This window comes from Pinus tabuliformis, chromosome 1_2, assembly GCF_031772625.1.
Source record: "Pinus tabuliformis cultivar Carrire ecotype Pingquan chromosome 1_2, CPIR1, whole genome shotgun sequence".
NCBI classification, from domain to species: domain Eukaryota; kingdom Viridiplantae; phylum Streptophyta; class Pinopsida; order Pinales; family Pinaceae; genus Pinus; species Pinus tabuliformis.
Window position 1 is genome coordinate 52,250,576 of NC_142298.1, and position 17,330 is coordinate 52,267,905.

Sequence of the window (17,330 nt, forward strand, 5' to 3'; positions counted from 1 at the left end):
GGCAGCTGCCTCAAAAATGGATCAAAATCTGTCCTTATGGCTCTGTGCTGGCTCTTTTAGCCATAAGTGTGCTTTAAATTCATTCATCTGCGCCTGCAAGTGGTTATGCTGCCTTAAGTGGCCAAAACTGTGAGTTGGTGAGCCTTTATGGCTCAGAGCTGCTTTATTGACTTTGCTGGGAGGCTCTTTAATGATTTCCTGCTTCGGGTTCAAAGTTTTCCATTGAAAACCTTCACTGATACACTTTGGCACTGAATCTGGGCCTTTTCTCACCGCTGATACTCTTTAAACTGTCCCATCGCCCCCTTTCTGCCTATTCAAGGCGAAATAACTGCCGCAAAAGCTTCCGTGGCCTTTGGGTGCAATCGGCGCTTGGCCGATCAAAAATAGCATTAAACCCTGCAAAAAATGCCGCAAAAAGGAGGATTTGTATGCTGCTGACTGTACCGAGGCCGAAACTGGCTCTCTGAAGCAAAACTGGGCCTTGGAGTGATCTCAGAAAGCTTAGGGATGCATGAATTCCCTTATCGGGAGCCGGGCGCGGGCATATATGTGAAAATATGAACAAATGCCCCTTTTCCTTTATAACAGGCAAAATGCCCATTTACAAGCAAAATTGCAAAAAATCGGGGTGGGAGTGACATTGTTCATCAGATTAAATCGTAGCCGTTGGATCTGGCGTGGGCCGATCCAACGGCTGGCACTAAATCGGCAGCTTGGCGTCTCAGCGGGCCCAACACTTAAAACCTTTGATGAGCGATATACCATGAACCTGAAATTGCTTTGAGGCCCCTTTTATTTTATTTCGGGTTCGGCCCATCGGCTGAACCCAAATCGGCGGTTTTTTTACAATGGAACGGGTCCGCGGACCCGAAATCTTTAAGTGCTGCATTTTATTGTTTTTCGGCTTCGGCATATCGGATCCTTTCCACTTCGCTGTACAAGGGGCCTTTTCGGACCCGAAAGCTTTTACAAACCTGCCCTGATAATATTTCGGCTCCGCCATATCGGAGCCAAACATAAGGGGTGATCGCCGATCAAACATGGGCCGTTGATTTGGTGAAGGCGATGGACGGCAGAGATTACGTCGGCATTTCACTATCGGCGGGGTCATGGGGTTGCCACATAAAAACGCCGAAACCCATCGGACCCGAAATGCCTTTGCAAGCCCTTTATTATTTTGAAATCGGGTCCGGCCCGGGCTTTCGGCAATGCAACATAGAGTAAACACATCTTATCGCCCGACCTCCGACAACGATATCGCATCGGAGGGAGGGCACATGCCTTGAGACTTAGCCATTTTCGCTTATAATATGCCACTGCCCCCTCCCGATAGCGATATTGCATCAGAGGGGGATCAAATAGATCCTTATCTCATCGGAGCACGCTTTTTATGAAAAGGCAAGGCAAATGAATTCGGAGGGGTCTCCTTTGGCATGTTAAATGGCTTACAAGGCATCGGAAGGGGTCCGATGGCCCAAAAAGGAGGAATTCATGCCTTGGAAGGATTCCAAAGGCACTTGGGAGGATTTCAATGGATTTGAGAAGGATTTTAGGCCTTTAAAAGGGTTTGTGCCTTGGAAAAGGTAGAAACAAGGCCAAAAGATGGTTTTTTATACATATGAAGGGAATCTATGCTTTGTGAAGGAATCAAAAAGCATTAGAGGGGTTTTATGGAGTGATGAAGGGCTTTATGCATCGGAAGGAGTCCGAAATGCATCTGGAAGATGGTTAGAGGGGGGCAGTGTGGGTTCTTGCTGAGTTTCTGATAAACTTAGCAATTCCCGAGGATGTATATGGTTATCTTTCAACCAGAGGGAGGGGATAAGTATATAGGGGAGTTATATACATAGTTTTAGTAGGGGAAGGGTAAAGAGATAGGGAGTTACATAATAAAGTTAGTAGTTAATATGATAATGATGAGAAAAAGCGCTAAGAATGATGTCTTAGGCTATCAATGGGGGAAAATGACTGATAGAAGAAGTGTGAACATTCCTTGAGTGAAGCAGATCTTCACCAAGGCAAATGATATGGAGAATGATGAAATTAAGAGGTATCAAGTAGATCTTGACCTCTTTTAGGGGAAATTAATGAGTGATTTGGGGAAAGAGGAAGAAGGGGAAGTTAGACATGCCTCGCTTGAAGTCCTCCAACTGAACAACTGCCTTCAACTTGTGATATGATAGATATAACACTTGACAATATGAAATGGATCACAAGCCATGATTCTGCAACCACAAAGCTACCTACCCGACCTACTTGCCTAGCATTTTCTCTTCTTTTTGGTTTGGGTGCACTTGAACTAGCATACCCAGCTTTTTGTTCTTTTCTTCTTGTTGTCCTCCTATCTACAACTACACTTATTGCATCCAGGGGCTCAGATTAAGCTGTTGAGCACCCTTGTTTCTCTACCTATCTACAAATCTGCCAAGATTAAGCTATTTGGACAGATATTCATTCTCTATATTCTACAACAGGAAATTGAAACCTAGGGAAGCCAAGATTAAGTTGTTTGGCCCTCCCTTAACTGAAAACTCATCAAAATGGATCAACTCATCAAAAATGGAACACAGCAGTGGCACTTAGACTAGCACACTCTCATGGATACTTCTCTGGCCATCTGTATCAAATATGGAGCATTGCAGCAAGCAAAGTATGACATATTTGGCATGTAAAAATGTCGATCATGAAAGATGATTAACCTGCTGCAGCAGGAGGCTAACAGTATCTATTTATGCGAAGATAACTAACTATTATAAGAAGATAAGTAAGATCCACGGTGTGACTTGGGGAAATAGTGCAGATCGTTGCTCTAACAGCGTGAAAGCCCCACAGCCTTGGGTTAGGGTTGTGCGAAGGTGAATATAATAGGGTATGAAGGCCCCGTAGGTCAGGGAAGTGTGCGAAGTAACCTGCACGAAGGTATTGATAGTTGGACTAAATCAACCCCTCAGACATCTCAAGGGTGTGGAAACCTGGTTCCATCATCCCCCCCATACTGCTTCGGGTGAGACCTCAGTCCACGCTTTGCAGGCTATTTCCGAAAGGGCCAGTAGTACAGGGATTTGTTTCGCTAATTAACTCCTAACCTGGGTCAAGCCCCAACAAGCCAACATCAAGTACTGTCAAGATCACCCTGTCACGATGTTGGTAGATACTCAGCAAGAATTAAATCGCAATTTTAAGAAGCCTAAAACTCAGGCGCAGTTTGTTACAAAGTTTAAGGAGATAAATAAAGTGGTGAATGAATCCTTGTGGGATTTTGATCAAAGGTTAAAATGTCTGATGCGGTAGGCTAATATGAACATCACAGATGAGAAACACAAAAATTGGTACATTGCTTCGTTGTTGCCCCACTTAAGATTACCATTGTCACAGTAGAAGATAACAACGTAAGTAGAAGCCCTAGAAATCGCGATGAGGTTGGAAGCCTCCCCAATACAAGATATGAATATGCTAAGGTTTGGATATGCTAACACATGAATGACTGAGAAGTATAGTGGGAAGGATGATCCACGCAAACATCTGGTGCGGTGGACTAAAGCTTGGGGTGAAGAAACTCAACCAGAATGGGTTCATGTTTTCTGCCATACCTTAGACACTATTCCCATGAATTGGTATTTGGAAACAGAGCTTCACCATGGAACAACTAAATGGGATATTTTGCGGGAAAGATTCTTATTAACTTTCATCTTTGAGGATGGATTTCAATGCATTGATGAGGTGCTACAAGAAATTAAGGCTGTTATTTTTAGAACGCTTGAAGAACCTGTGGAATGGGTACAACTAGAATGGAGTACACAGCTGTGCCATGCACTGGAATGCTACAATATGACTACTGAAGAAGAGGAGGATGATCAAAGAAAAATCAACATTCCCTAAACTGAAGGTTAGCGTAAGGTTGAAAGACCTCAGATAGAGAACCCTGATGTAACAAAACCACTGAAAACCTAACAAGTAAATATTGGATCTGATGAAAAACCTAAGTTCGTGAAGATAGGAGAATATTGGGAGGAAGATATAGTCGATAAGGTGGTCGAACTACTGCGCGAATACCAGGATATATTCCCAATGAAGTTCTCAGACCTGAAGGGTATTGTAGGAGACTTGGGCATTATGAAAATTACTTTGAAACTTGATGCGAATCCCGTCAAGCAGAGACCTTATCAGCTCAATCCAAAGTATAAAGAAAAGGTGCACAAAGAGCTTGATAAGATGTTGGAGGATAGAATTATTGAGCCAGTTGAAGAATCTAATTGGGTAAGCCCCATGGTGGTTCAGGAAAAGAAGCAGCAGGGTGAAATTAGGATATGCGTAGATCTGAGGAAGCTGAACGATGCAAGTGTGCATGATCCATTTCCGACACCATTTACAGATGAAGTGTTAGAGAATGTTGGAGGACAAGAGGCTTATTCATTCACTGATGGGTTCTCAGGATACCATCAAATTAAGATCGGGCTAGAGGACCACAAAAATACAACCTTCGCGACAGAGTAAGGTTTCTTTCAATATACAGTAATGTCATTTGGGTTGAAGAATGCACCTACGATCTTCTCCAGGGTATTAATCGTGATGTTTAAGGAATTTATTCATAAATTCTTGGAGGTCTATTTTTGTGACTGGACTATGTTCAGATTGGTAAAGCACCATGTTTCAAGTTTGCGCCTTATGTTGGATACATGTTGCAGATACCAAATCATGCTGAACTTGAAGAAATGTATATTCTGTGCACCTTTTGGGATTTTGATAGGCCATGTAGTATGCAAGCAGGGATTGATGATGGAACCTATGAAGATAGCAGTGATTGTGAATTTAAAAGCTCCCAAGAATGTTAAGCAGCTACGTGCAACGTTGGGCCACACAGGCTACTATAGGATGTTTATCAAGTCTTATGCCTAGATGATTGGCCGATGGAGAAACTCTTAAAGAAGGATGCATCTTTTTATTGGGATGAGGAGTGTCAACAAAGTATGGATGTGTTAAAGGACAAGATGGTGACTGTGCCCATCTTAGTATTTCTGGATTGGAAAAAAAATTTCCATGTGCATGTAGAGGCCTCATGTATAGCACTGGGTGCAGTATTGACCCAGCCTGGCGAAGGTGATATTGATCATCCAATAGAATTTGCCAGTAGGAAACTATCAAAATATGAAAAGAACTATTCCACTACAGAGTGCGAAAGGCTGGCAATGGTCTACGCACTGCAAAAGTTTTGGCATTATTTGTTGGGTGCACACTTCAATATGTATATAGGCCACTCCGCTCTCAATTACCTGGTCAATAAGCCTGTCTTGGGTGGGAAAATTTGTAGGTGGTTGTTATTGTTACAAGGATATGACTTTGAAGTAATAGTGAAGCCTAGATGGTTGAACATATGAACAGATCACATAAGCCGAATTGAGATAGGTGAAGAACCAACCAATTTGGAAGAAGGATTTTTGGATGTGCAACTTTTTGTTGTGCGCATTGCAAACGATCATTTTGCAGATATAATTTAGTTTCTGACTATTGGAACAACTCCAGAAGGGTATTCTACTCAACAGAAGAAGGAACTGGCGGTACAGGCTTCTGATTTTTATGTTATAGCGGGAAATTTGTATATGGGAACAAATGAAATATTGCGCCGATATGTTTTAGAGTTTGAGCACACCAGGATCCTTGCTGAATCACATGGAGGAGTAGTGGGAGGACACTATGAAGGTAGAGTGACCATGCAGAAGATTCCGTGCGTAAGGTTATGGTGGCTGATAGTACATAAAGGCTCAAAGGAATTTTGTAAAGCATGCGATGCTTGCCAAAGGATGGGCAAGCCTTCGCGAGGAGACGAACTGCCCCTAAACCCGTAGGTTTCATTACAAGTATTTGACAAATGGGAAATTGACCAGAAGATAGGCGTGTGGTACATTATTACTGTGACAGAGTACTTGACCAGATGCACGGAAGCACATCCAGTGAAGGATTGTACTGCTGCTACAACTAAGTTCCTATTTGAATATGTCTTAACACGGTTTGGGTGCCCTAAGATATTGATAAGTGATAGGGGTACGCATTTCCTGAATGAAACAATTAGTGCGATGCTCGAAGAATTCAAGGTTTACCATCAAAAGAGTATGCCTTACATCCCCAATCCAATGGTATATTGGAAGCGTTCAATAATATTATGGAGAATGCATTGACAAAGGTCTATAATGTGAAGAGGAACGATTGGGATGTGTGCATACCAGTAGTCTTATGGGAATATAGAATGACGTGCAAGAAGTTGGCAGGCCAAACTCTATTTAGATTAGTCTATGGGATCAAGGCGGTGATTCCCATGGAATATATTTTTCCAAGCCTATGCATTGTAGCTTTGATAGAGATGATGGATCGCAAGACCTTGGAGGAGCAGCTCGCACAACTGATGGAGTTGGAAGAAGACTGGTTTCTTGCAGGATTTCACCAACGAGTGCAAAAGGAACGTGAGAAGGCCTGACATGATAGGCATATTAAGATGCACACTTTCAAGGTGAATAATTTGGTTCTACTCTATGATAGTAAGTTCACAAAGTTCCTGGGTAAATTTCAAATGCACTGGTTGGGACCCTATGTAGTCAAGGAAATCACAGATGGTGGCGCAGTTTAGCTCACGAAGTTGAATGTAGAATTGTTCTTGGGAAGGGTGAATGGAATTCGATTGAAGTTTTATACAGGAGGTCTTGCCCCTCTGCATTGACTATATGGTAGCATGATTTTCTTAGTGCTCCACGAAGTTTCAAGGGAGAGCGGGACTATAAAATACACTGCCCGAAGAAGAGGAAAATGCAGTAAGGATGCTACGCGATGGATGCAACTAGTACGATAGAAGAAGATGCAACAGAAGAAGCTGCAATGGATGAGTTGTGCCATGGGGGGTTGTATCGTGTAGCCAGGTCCAAAAGTAGTCATTGAAGTCACTGTTCATGATTGGATAGAAAAAATCTCGTTAGGAGGAGCGGGTAGGCGACATTTATGGCGAAAATATTTGGAGATCTGTCGCCAAAGATGAGAAAATGGAGGGAATGGTCGAATTTGAATTCAAAATCGCCTCTAAATCTGACATGTTGGTCTGCTGAAGAACACTTTGCTTTCTAAAATATTGGTATAATCCATATTGTTTTCGCTCTATGAATCGATAGACTTGGGAGGATTTCCTCGCAATCCTGCATTCACGAAACTACCTAAGTATTATCCTTGAACAAATGTCTGTGCCAGCAAGTTACAAAGCTGTTGTCTCTCAAGTAGAGACCCATGAATTTGTGTCAATGGAAGCTACGACATCCGTGCCTAAGGCGCTGAGGTTTCCTAGGCCAAAGCAATTGACTGCTAATGAGAAGTAGAAGAAACTACAACATCTACTAGTGAGGCAGTCACCGAGGAAGAACCCTATGGAGGGTCGGCAGAAAGAAAGAAAGGAAAAGGCAAAGTAGCCAGAGGAACCCATGGATTTGGACACAGAAGAACTCCACAATGGAGTGGAGGAATCAGATTTTGATGAGGGTGAGCCTCTCAATAGGTTCTTGGCATATATCCCTCCGCAGAAAGGGAAAGTGAAGGTAACTAAGGACCCAGATTCGGGAAAATTCATGGTCTCTATGCTGCTATTACCGGAAGAAGTAGTTTTTGAAGGCACACTCTTAGCACGTATCCTAGTGTTAAAGCTAGAGGATTGGGATCTCACCGACCATGAGAGATTTCCTCATTTGGCCAACAATAAATACATGACCAAGATTACTATGAAGAGACTGGGGTCACAAGGTTGGAACAGATGAAATGGGTAAAAGGCGCCGAGCAGGATAGATTTTTGCATATGTTGTGTGTGCCATAATTCCACTGATCAATTATCAATACTGTTTGTATGTGCCAATTTCTCACACTGGTGCATGATGGGTGTTTGTGGTTAGGTGAACCCATCCCCATAACAAATATGTTGATCCATCGAATTACAAAGTTTCCCTATAAAGGGATGGACCCAGCTAAGGAGTTTGGAGGCAAGAGAAAAGATAAGGAGCTTGCAGATAGAATGAAAATTGAGTTTTGCTAGTCAAGAAGTCGTGCAGGTACTCCATCCGCTCAATTATAGACCAAGAGGTGCAGTTTTTAGCTCAGATTTTGGCTGGGAAGATCATGAGAAAATGTCGCGTGGACGAGGTTTTGGCATCGGTAATTTCATTGGATGCATAGTGCACAATGGGGGTGCAATAAAACTAGGCACAGTACCTTTGCAAGGAATTCTTCGCAAATTGTCGCAAAGCATAAGAGAAAATCAAGGCATTTCACCATGCCTGGCTCCTACTATTAATTGTATTAGTTGCATGGTGACTACCAGAGGATAGTCAATTCCCTTCGCAGGATGAAGATTTACTGGAGGTGGCGAAGTTCGCTTTGTTATGGCTGACGAAGGATCCGGAGAGGATCACAGAGTCAAAAGTATTTTGGATATTGGTCGAGATGGACCTCCGCACAATGATCAATCAGAGGCCAAGGTTGTCTCCAACCTTGTTTGAGTAGTTGTGGGTCTTCGTGGAATTTAAGGTTGATTTTCACAATGTATCTATCCGTGTGAGGCGACACCCTAAGAAGATATAGCACAAGTTTCCATACCTAGTAATGGAGGATGAGCTACAAGCGATTGTGGGGTCATGACCAATGGAGTGGTGACAACTCACAAATCTGGGCATAAGTACCAACAAAGGTGGAGAAGGCTCCTCCATGTAGACAACAACTACGCAAAAAAGAAAAGAAGCAACACAAGTAGCATCACGGGCATTTACTGAGCAGAATAAGCAAGAAGTCACTGCAAAATCAGCTGCCGATAAAGAGCGCACTGCAAAAGAGGGCACAGTAGAAGTTGAAGCCTTGACTTCCCAACATACTGAAGAGCATGAATAATCCAAGCAGGAAGGAGGCGGGGGTGACATGCAGAGAACTCCCTTCAGGCTGTCAAAGCACCAAAAGGAGACATCCTATGGACCCAAGAAGAATAAAAAATTGGACAAGAAGGCACACATAGATCCAATGGTCCTCATTGAAGGGGACTTGGATGAGATCAGAGACAAGGTCCAAGATACAATAATGGAACTGTGGCAACAATTTGAACAACAGTTCCAACAATCACTTGGGAGCATGTAGAAATATCTGCACAACCTGCACATACAAACAGGTCGGTTGCAAGAGAGCGTGGGTCAAGCGAGCAGGGTTTAAGCAAGCCTGCAACAAGCGAGCATGAGCGTAATGGAAATTGAACGGACTCTGGACCTCAGAGTCATTCCATTTCTAGAAGGAACATTGTGCGCAGAGTCAGAGGAAGATAACACCCAACTTGGAAAGATCAAAGGTGTAGGTATGAATTTATCCACGCTGCCTCTTCAGACTCTCCACGCATTTCATCAGGGGGTCTCGGGTGAGCTTCGGGTCAGAGAAAAACGTGCACTATTAGTGATAAGTGAAGTTAAAAAAATAATGAGCAGATATTTACTGAGAAGGTTCAGGCTCTTAAGGAAAAAGAATAGCTCGTAGCGCGAAGCGAGAGCTTAGAAGAAGCAATTACACAAGCATGTAATTCAGTGTCGGAGCTACACATTCCAGAGGATGTGGCCACGTCAGCAAAGGTTAAGAAATTGGAGATTGCAGTGTGACAATATAAGGAAGAGGTAGGCTGAGTTATATTTGATTTTTAGATGAAGATCTCAGAGATACAATTAAAACTGCAACTGACTACTCCGACAAAGGTTAGGGAGTAGTGCAACACAACCATTAGAGAACACGTGTCTACTTTGGAGAATGTAGTATCAGGCAAAAATGATCTCTTTGAACATGTAATGGAGATATGGAACACTCTATAGGAGGACTCAAACCTGTAGAGATTAGGCACCGAGATCAGAGAGGCACAACTGCAAGTTGATGAGATTAGGGTGACTGTGTGCACTTTAGCGCTAGTCCAGCACTTTGCGCGCTTACAAGAAATGAAGGTGATATAGACATAGGTTGAGGAGTTGCAGTGCAAAGAACAACTTTTGAAGGCTTAGATTCAACCATGGATAGAGGAAGCGAGCCAGGTTACTCTAGCTATCGAAGAGAAGCTGAAGACTTTCTAGCAGACATAGAGGACCATGCGCCTCACAAAGGAGGGGCCAAATATAGAGAAGCTAATTGAAGAAGTGCAGTAGGCTGCCATATAGAGCACAACGGACCTTGAAGTCCTGAAGATGGATTTTAGTGAACTCCGTCATAAAGTGGAGAAGCCAGCTGAGTGACTCGAGGGCGAGTCACCATATTTGTGTTGGGGGCCTATTGGGATGGGATCCCTAGGGTCAAATTTTGTCAGTTAAGTCAATTTTTGTAAAAGAATGTAAAGTTTCTGTGAAATGTGGAAGTGAAGCGTGAAGCTAAGTAAGATTCAAAGGGGCATTAGTCCCTTGTATGGGTAGGTGATAGGTCGGTTTTGAGACTCACCCATGGTCCGCGGGCCATGGTATTGTAATGAAAAGGCTATATATAGTTGAGTCATAATGAGTCTAAAGGAATAACTTTTGATAGAGAATCATTGTAAGGGAAAGGTGCTAAGGTAGGAAAATTTTGTTTCCTGTACTTAGGCGAAAGGGGAAGGCTCTTGCAGTTGAGTGCACGGAGACCTTGGTAAGTCCACAGCTGAGTGCGTGGGCCCCTACAGCTGGGTGCGCAGGGATAAGAAGTCTATATATGAACGTTTACATCTTAATAAAGACTATTTTGAGCCGAATATGTGCATCTATGCCTTGTTTATTTACTTTTGTTTAAGTTTATGTATCTTCGCTCTGTAATCTGTTTTATGTGAATTAATGCTTTATTTCTACGCGAAATGAATAGATCTGTAATATTTATGCATAATAAGTATAATCAACCTCCTTCGCGGAGCTCGGGAAGTTGTTAAATAAATCTGTTGTAGTTAACTGCTCGGAAGAGGTAGATTTGTGCGAAGGTAGATCTAGGTCATAAACGCTTTAGAATATACTGTTTATTGCGTGAAAGTAGTGAATCTGTGTCTTTTATGCCTGTTAAGTACAATCAAGTATCTTCACGGAAATCTGAAGGTCATTTCAATAGAGTTACAGTAGTAGCCAGTTGGAAGGAATAGGTGTGTGCGAAGGAAGATCTAAGCTATAAGAACCTTAGGAAAACCATCATATGCCTCTGGATGCAGAAACCTAGTTCTATCATCCCCCAATACTGCTTTGGGTGAGACTGTAGCCTGCGCTACATAGGTTGTTGCCGAAAGGGCAAACAATTAGAGTTTTGTTGGTTGGCACGAATAACTTTTAACCTGGGTCAGGCCCCCTTAAGCCAAAAAACACCGAGGATGGTGTTCCCCCAAGGGGTTTGTAACAACCCCTGGTTTATTTCCTATGTAAATAAATAAAAATAATGACCAAGTCATAGGACACATATTCCAAGCTGAATGTTGGGCAAAACATAGTGATGGGGATCACTGGTGATTAATAAATGGCTTTGGATATTGGAAAATGCATTAGCAAAGGAAAAGTGGCATTAATTGGAATTTTATTTATGAAAATAATGGAAAATAGGAGATAAGGGAGATGAAAGGCTACATAATAGCATGTGAGAAAAATTGAAGGAAAAATAAAGGAAAATGAAAAAAATAGAGTCAATGATAAAAATGATTCTGAGGATCAATTCACAGCCTTTTTCAGTTCAACCTTTTGTCAGTTTTAGTTTGGATCTCTCTTCTATTCTCTCTCATACTCTTGCACACTTAGAGAAATTTTGGAGCAATTTTGGAGCACTCTAGCTTTCATTGGATTTGGAGGAAGAAGGAAAAGAAAAGTAGGAAAGTGCAAGGGAATAGGTGGATCGGTAGCTACAACTGGATTGTTTTGCAGGTAACAGGTTGGATGTGTGATTTCCTTACTAATTTATAGATGAATGGTATATGCATGTGATTTTTAGGTTATGATCTGTCATTAGCATGAAGGATTGCCTAGATTGACAATGGTTTTTAGCCTAGTCTTTCCATTCCCTGGATAATAATGGTGTTGTGGGTTTTTCCATTTTTTTTTCCTGGTTGGTGCTCATAATTCCTTATGGTTTTGGGTTGGAACAAACGCTTTGGAATCCATAGAACAACTTGGGTTGAGTTACTAGTCCTAGAGCCTAGGTTGGACAAACACTTTAGAGCCGTTGGTGGGTTGAGTTACTAGTCCTGGAGCCGGGTTGGAAAAACACTCTAGAGCCTTGGAAGGCTTTGGGTTGAGTTACATGTTCCTAGAGTCTTGGACAACTTGGGTAGAGACTGATCTGGTTGCTGTTAGCGATGTCTGACTATGAGGTGGAATCATTGGTTGAGGGTTGAGGTGGTTTGATCTCTGGAAGCCCTGGTTTGGTTTTTTTTTGGTTTATTTGATGAGATCCCACATTCATGCTTGGAATATGGTGCGAGGGTGATTGGCTGAAAGAGAGATTTGGTTCAGCCCAATCTATGGTCAGGTGGTACGTGGAAGTCCCTGACATGGTTGGTATTTTCCTATGTTAATAAGAGTTATTCTTCTATTGTGATTCATGTATATTTATTGGCAATGTGTTGGTGATATTATGGCTGAGTTTCCATGTTTATATGTTGGTTATTTTATAGTTATATGTTGTTTATATGATGTGTATCTTTTATGGCTCTTGTCATGAATTGTTTAGCTATTGATTGGTGATGAATGTATAGACTAATAAGTGGTGTTGCAACTATGTGGAGAGGACATAGGGTCTTCTCAGTGATTCGCAGGTGAATCTTATAATTTTATGATCAGATATTAATTTATGACCTGTGGCTTACTTGTTTTCAATATGTTTGACGAAATTCCTCATATGTTCTATGTAGTCTAGGTCAAGTTTTGCCTTCAAGTTTGTATGTATAGCATTTTTTTCATATCATTTATGCATATGCAAAGTTATAGGCAGTTTTGGGCAGTGGTATGGAGGTTGATCTGGAATCTCGGCTCAGATCTCGAGAATGCATGCTCCTAATTGGGAAAACTAGGTTGCAACCACATGGATGCAGGATTGTGCATGCGGTTGGAGTCTTTCAACTAGGCTTGTTGTGGGTGCGGTTGGGCACCCTAGTAAGAGAAAGGGTGTCCAACTCTAGTTTTGTCCACCTAGGGTGGTTACTTAGCTTCTGAGTGACTTTTAGCCCCTGTAGAATGTTATGAGATGTCTATTTTTCTTTCGTGGCCGACCCCACTTCCTTAATGGAACCTAGGAGGTCAAGTCATGTCATAGTATCTATTCTTCTCATGTTTACCCTGACAAGCTTGTGAAACTAGGTAGATATGGGAGGGGTGGTTACAATTTTAATTAAGAATTTCTAATCAACCTTTATAAATCTCTGTTATTGATTCAAATAATCTTGATTAGAAATGCAACTAATTTTATCTTTTAAAATTGAAGACTAGCAAAACCACGTGGAGCCTCTTTAAAAGAAGGGAGATCTATGAATGCATGAGAGAAAAAGTTGTGGAGAGTTCTACTATAAGGGAGAGACTAATTAGGGTGACTTCCCTCAACTATTCAAGTATTTGTGAAGAAAACAAGTTGTCTCATTATCTTGTTGTGATAACATGATTCCATGAGTTGACTAGTTTGGTTTTTTAACTCAAACTAAACTATCAACATAATCTAACATTATACTTTATTCTATATTTTTATAATGATATTTTTTCTTGTTCAGTTGCATCGTGGATTTATTACAAGTACACAATGATAGAACTGATGTACGGGTGCATGTAGGTGGGTTTTAGGATCCAAATTTGAATATGGGCTCTGACACCACGTGGAAGGACCGATCTCAGGGTCCTTAAATCATAAATAGTTTTCTCCATAATTTCACAACACTATTAAGGTGAAGGTTGTCCCGTAAAGTTCCCTCAAGCATCCTAGGACAAAACAAAGAGGAAAGATCTTCTATGCTATTTTCTCTAAAAGATAATGCTCGATAAGGTCTTGATTTAACAAAGTGTTTACCTCATCCCTTCTATCCATATCAACAAATTGCTCAACTATTCAAAGGGTCTCATGCCAATGGATGGATCAATAACTGTCAACATATTAAAAAAATAAATAACATATCTAACAACATAATATATGTTTGACACAAACATATAAAAAAACATATTATAAATTCATTTATAAACAATTTATCTAACAACAAGAAGAATACCTGGTTACAGTGGCTCAATTTTGGTGCTTCTTCTAGGACCGCTGGATTGAATATGCCACCTTGTTAACTATGAAAGTCTATATGATTTCCTAATGCAGGTAACCTCCACATATTTCTTAGCCTTCTAAGCCCAAGTCCAAACTGAAGTTGTAGTTTGTCCAAGATCCTTGTGCCAACAACTCTCTAATGTCAAATGCAAAAATCAATCCTTCAATATATATATCCTACTCCAAAGCCTTCCTCCAAGTTCTCTAGCACAACCTCTTGTACAAATTTCCAAAATCCAAATCCTCCTCTCCCCCACCCTACCCCCCATCTCTCTATGAATACAAAAAAATGATTTCCCTTCTTCCCAAACTCCCCCTACACTCATACCTCCCCAAGTAAATACCACCCACCTTCGTTATGTCACCAACTCCCCTGCACCTCGCTCCTTGAACCCCTCCCATTTTTCTCATATTCTCGAATTAATTTGAGGAAAAAACCTTGTCAAGGCCGAGAAGGGATAAATCGTAAAATATTAATAACATATTATATTTTATTGTTTTATTCAACATTATGGTTTCATATGAATCCTATATATTTAGTTATTCAATAATAATGTTAAAATATAATTTATTAATTATAAGTTAGCATTAAGGGTTAAGTAAACACTAATCAAGCTTAACTATTAAGCAAGATTAAGGCTAACCATGAGCTTGATCATTAAACGAGTTTAATTTTAATCATAACTTATTCACTAATCAATCTTAACCATTAATTAATCATCTAGCATAATAGGCTACAAGATACTAGCATATTCATGTGAGGTGTAGGTATGTAGCTAGCATACACATACCTTGTACTTATACTAGTAATACTTATAAGAATCAAGCACATAAAACAATCACTCAGTGGGTAGATTAATAACACAATGTAAGGTAATAGGATTAGGTATGGGTATTAAATCTACAACTCTATAAGAAACTCAATGGGGGCATGTCCTATTCCTTTGGAGACCTTTTTTAGTGTGAATCTTGGCATAATTTTGGCTCAAAAACCTCTCTTACCCCAAATATAAATGGATTATCACAAAGGAGATGTATGTGTCATGTGTGAGCTAACTAATATTTGAAGTATTTAAAGGTGTGAGCAAAGGATTGCATAGGATCATCAGTTGGCGATTCCATTTGACCATTAATGGCATCACCGACATGAGAGTGGTAGGGGGAATTTAATGTGGAAATCCAATAAAGGGATAGATTAACTATTGGTATTGTCATTCAATTTAAACAACTTTAATCTCTAGAGAAGGAACTTAGGTTTTTATACAAATCCAAAGAAGTAAATTTCTAGAGATTGACTTGAAACTGGATTCATTAGTTTCAAAGGTGACTCATGTCTCTAATTTTCTAAACATTCCAAGAGAGGTAACATGATATCCTTCCCTATTAGATCAATCTACATGTAAAATATCCCCTACTATCCCTAGACTCTCCTAAGGGTAGAAGGAGGTAGTGCTATGCTGACTCGACCTCCAATGTCCCATTATGTAAATGGGGTCACAAATTTTTTACCTTTTTGAACTTCCTCAAAACTTAAAGTGGATGACATCGTTGAGTTTGTCTTCTCAAGACCTTTCCAATGATAAATTTATCTCAATTAAACTCTTGGATCAAAGGATTTGGTCGTTCAAACATTGACCTATCAGATAATGCCACATCATCTTGACCTACCACATGGCACCCACATGACTTAATAAGTAATAAACAACTCATTGAAAATTTGTAGCACGATCCCAAATTATGACCCGTTCATACCAAGTTATTTATTATCCCCATTCCATGATTTACATGACCCAAGATATAACATTTATATAATGTGCACAAGGTATGCGGGTGCGAGTCCTCTATGGCCACATCACCCCGGGAGTAAAATACTGGTGGAACTCTCTGTAGTCCCCCATTGAAACTACTGGGGAAAATCTATCAGGGTTTCACGAACCCCTAGTGGACCCCTTCTACATGCGCCATCTTGTTATTTACAACAACCATGCACATGACTCCACCCTTTCAACATTGTCCCAATCGATACCCCTTTACGATGCACTCAAACCACCAGGGTTACATGACAACTCCACCTAGAAATATGCCACTTCATCTCTACCTCAACCAATCTTCTCTCTTAAAACTGTGTAGGTGGACCCCACCACTGCCACCTCACCCCTGGGATTAATTCCCAGTAGGAATGCACCTAACTCCTCGAGAAATCATTGGGGACAAAGCGTCGGGGTGGCGTCAACGACCATTTCCGCTGGGGTGACATCACCCTCCTCATGGATCCACTCTAAGTATGCCACTTGTCACTCTTTTTTAGGCTAGATGGCCCCATGAAACTCTTAAATTTGTGTGACTTGTGTCCCACCTCCTGGGTCACCATGTTGCTCTAAGGCCACGTCACCTGCCATGCTGGTCGTAGGTTCGACCAATCGTCCATTGAAGGGTAGAAATGCATTTTCACATTGTATCTGATTTGGGGGTCCTCAGCCTCGATGTGCCAAAATCTTATTAATTGACCCGACTCTTGCCACATCATCCCAAGAAATGAGTCTTAGCGGGATTTCCCTGGGCTCCCATTAAATTGTCTAAGGTAAAAACTTTGGGATCTTTGGATGGCACTAAAGCTTCCTTGGAATCTATGACTTATATATATCCATCTTATGCCCATGGACATTTTGGCCATATGGCACATAAATTCAAGTCCCTTTTACCCTCCAAGCCTAGGACTTCCTACCTCACTACACTTGATTACGGTTCAGGCTCCTCTGCTCTTGGCACTTGGTTATGAGGTTCTATTATACATATTCCTATTCAACTCAAAGGTTAGGCCCTTACAACCTTAAATCCCAACCCCTGATCAACTTCATATGTGTACATACATATAGATGCAAAGCTCTTAGTGTTAATCCCTCCTGATCTTTTAGCATATGAAAATATTTATACATTACACATACTATCCCTCTTGAGATTTTAAAAGGTCTTGGCCCAACCCATTCAACACATATATTTATATATATTACTCCTATAAGTAATTCTATCCTTACTGATCTTATAAATAAACATTGGCTAGATGT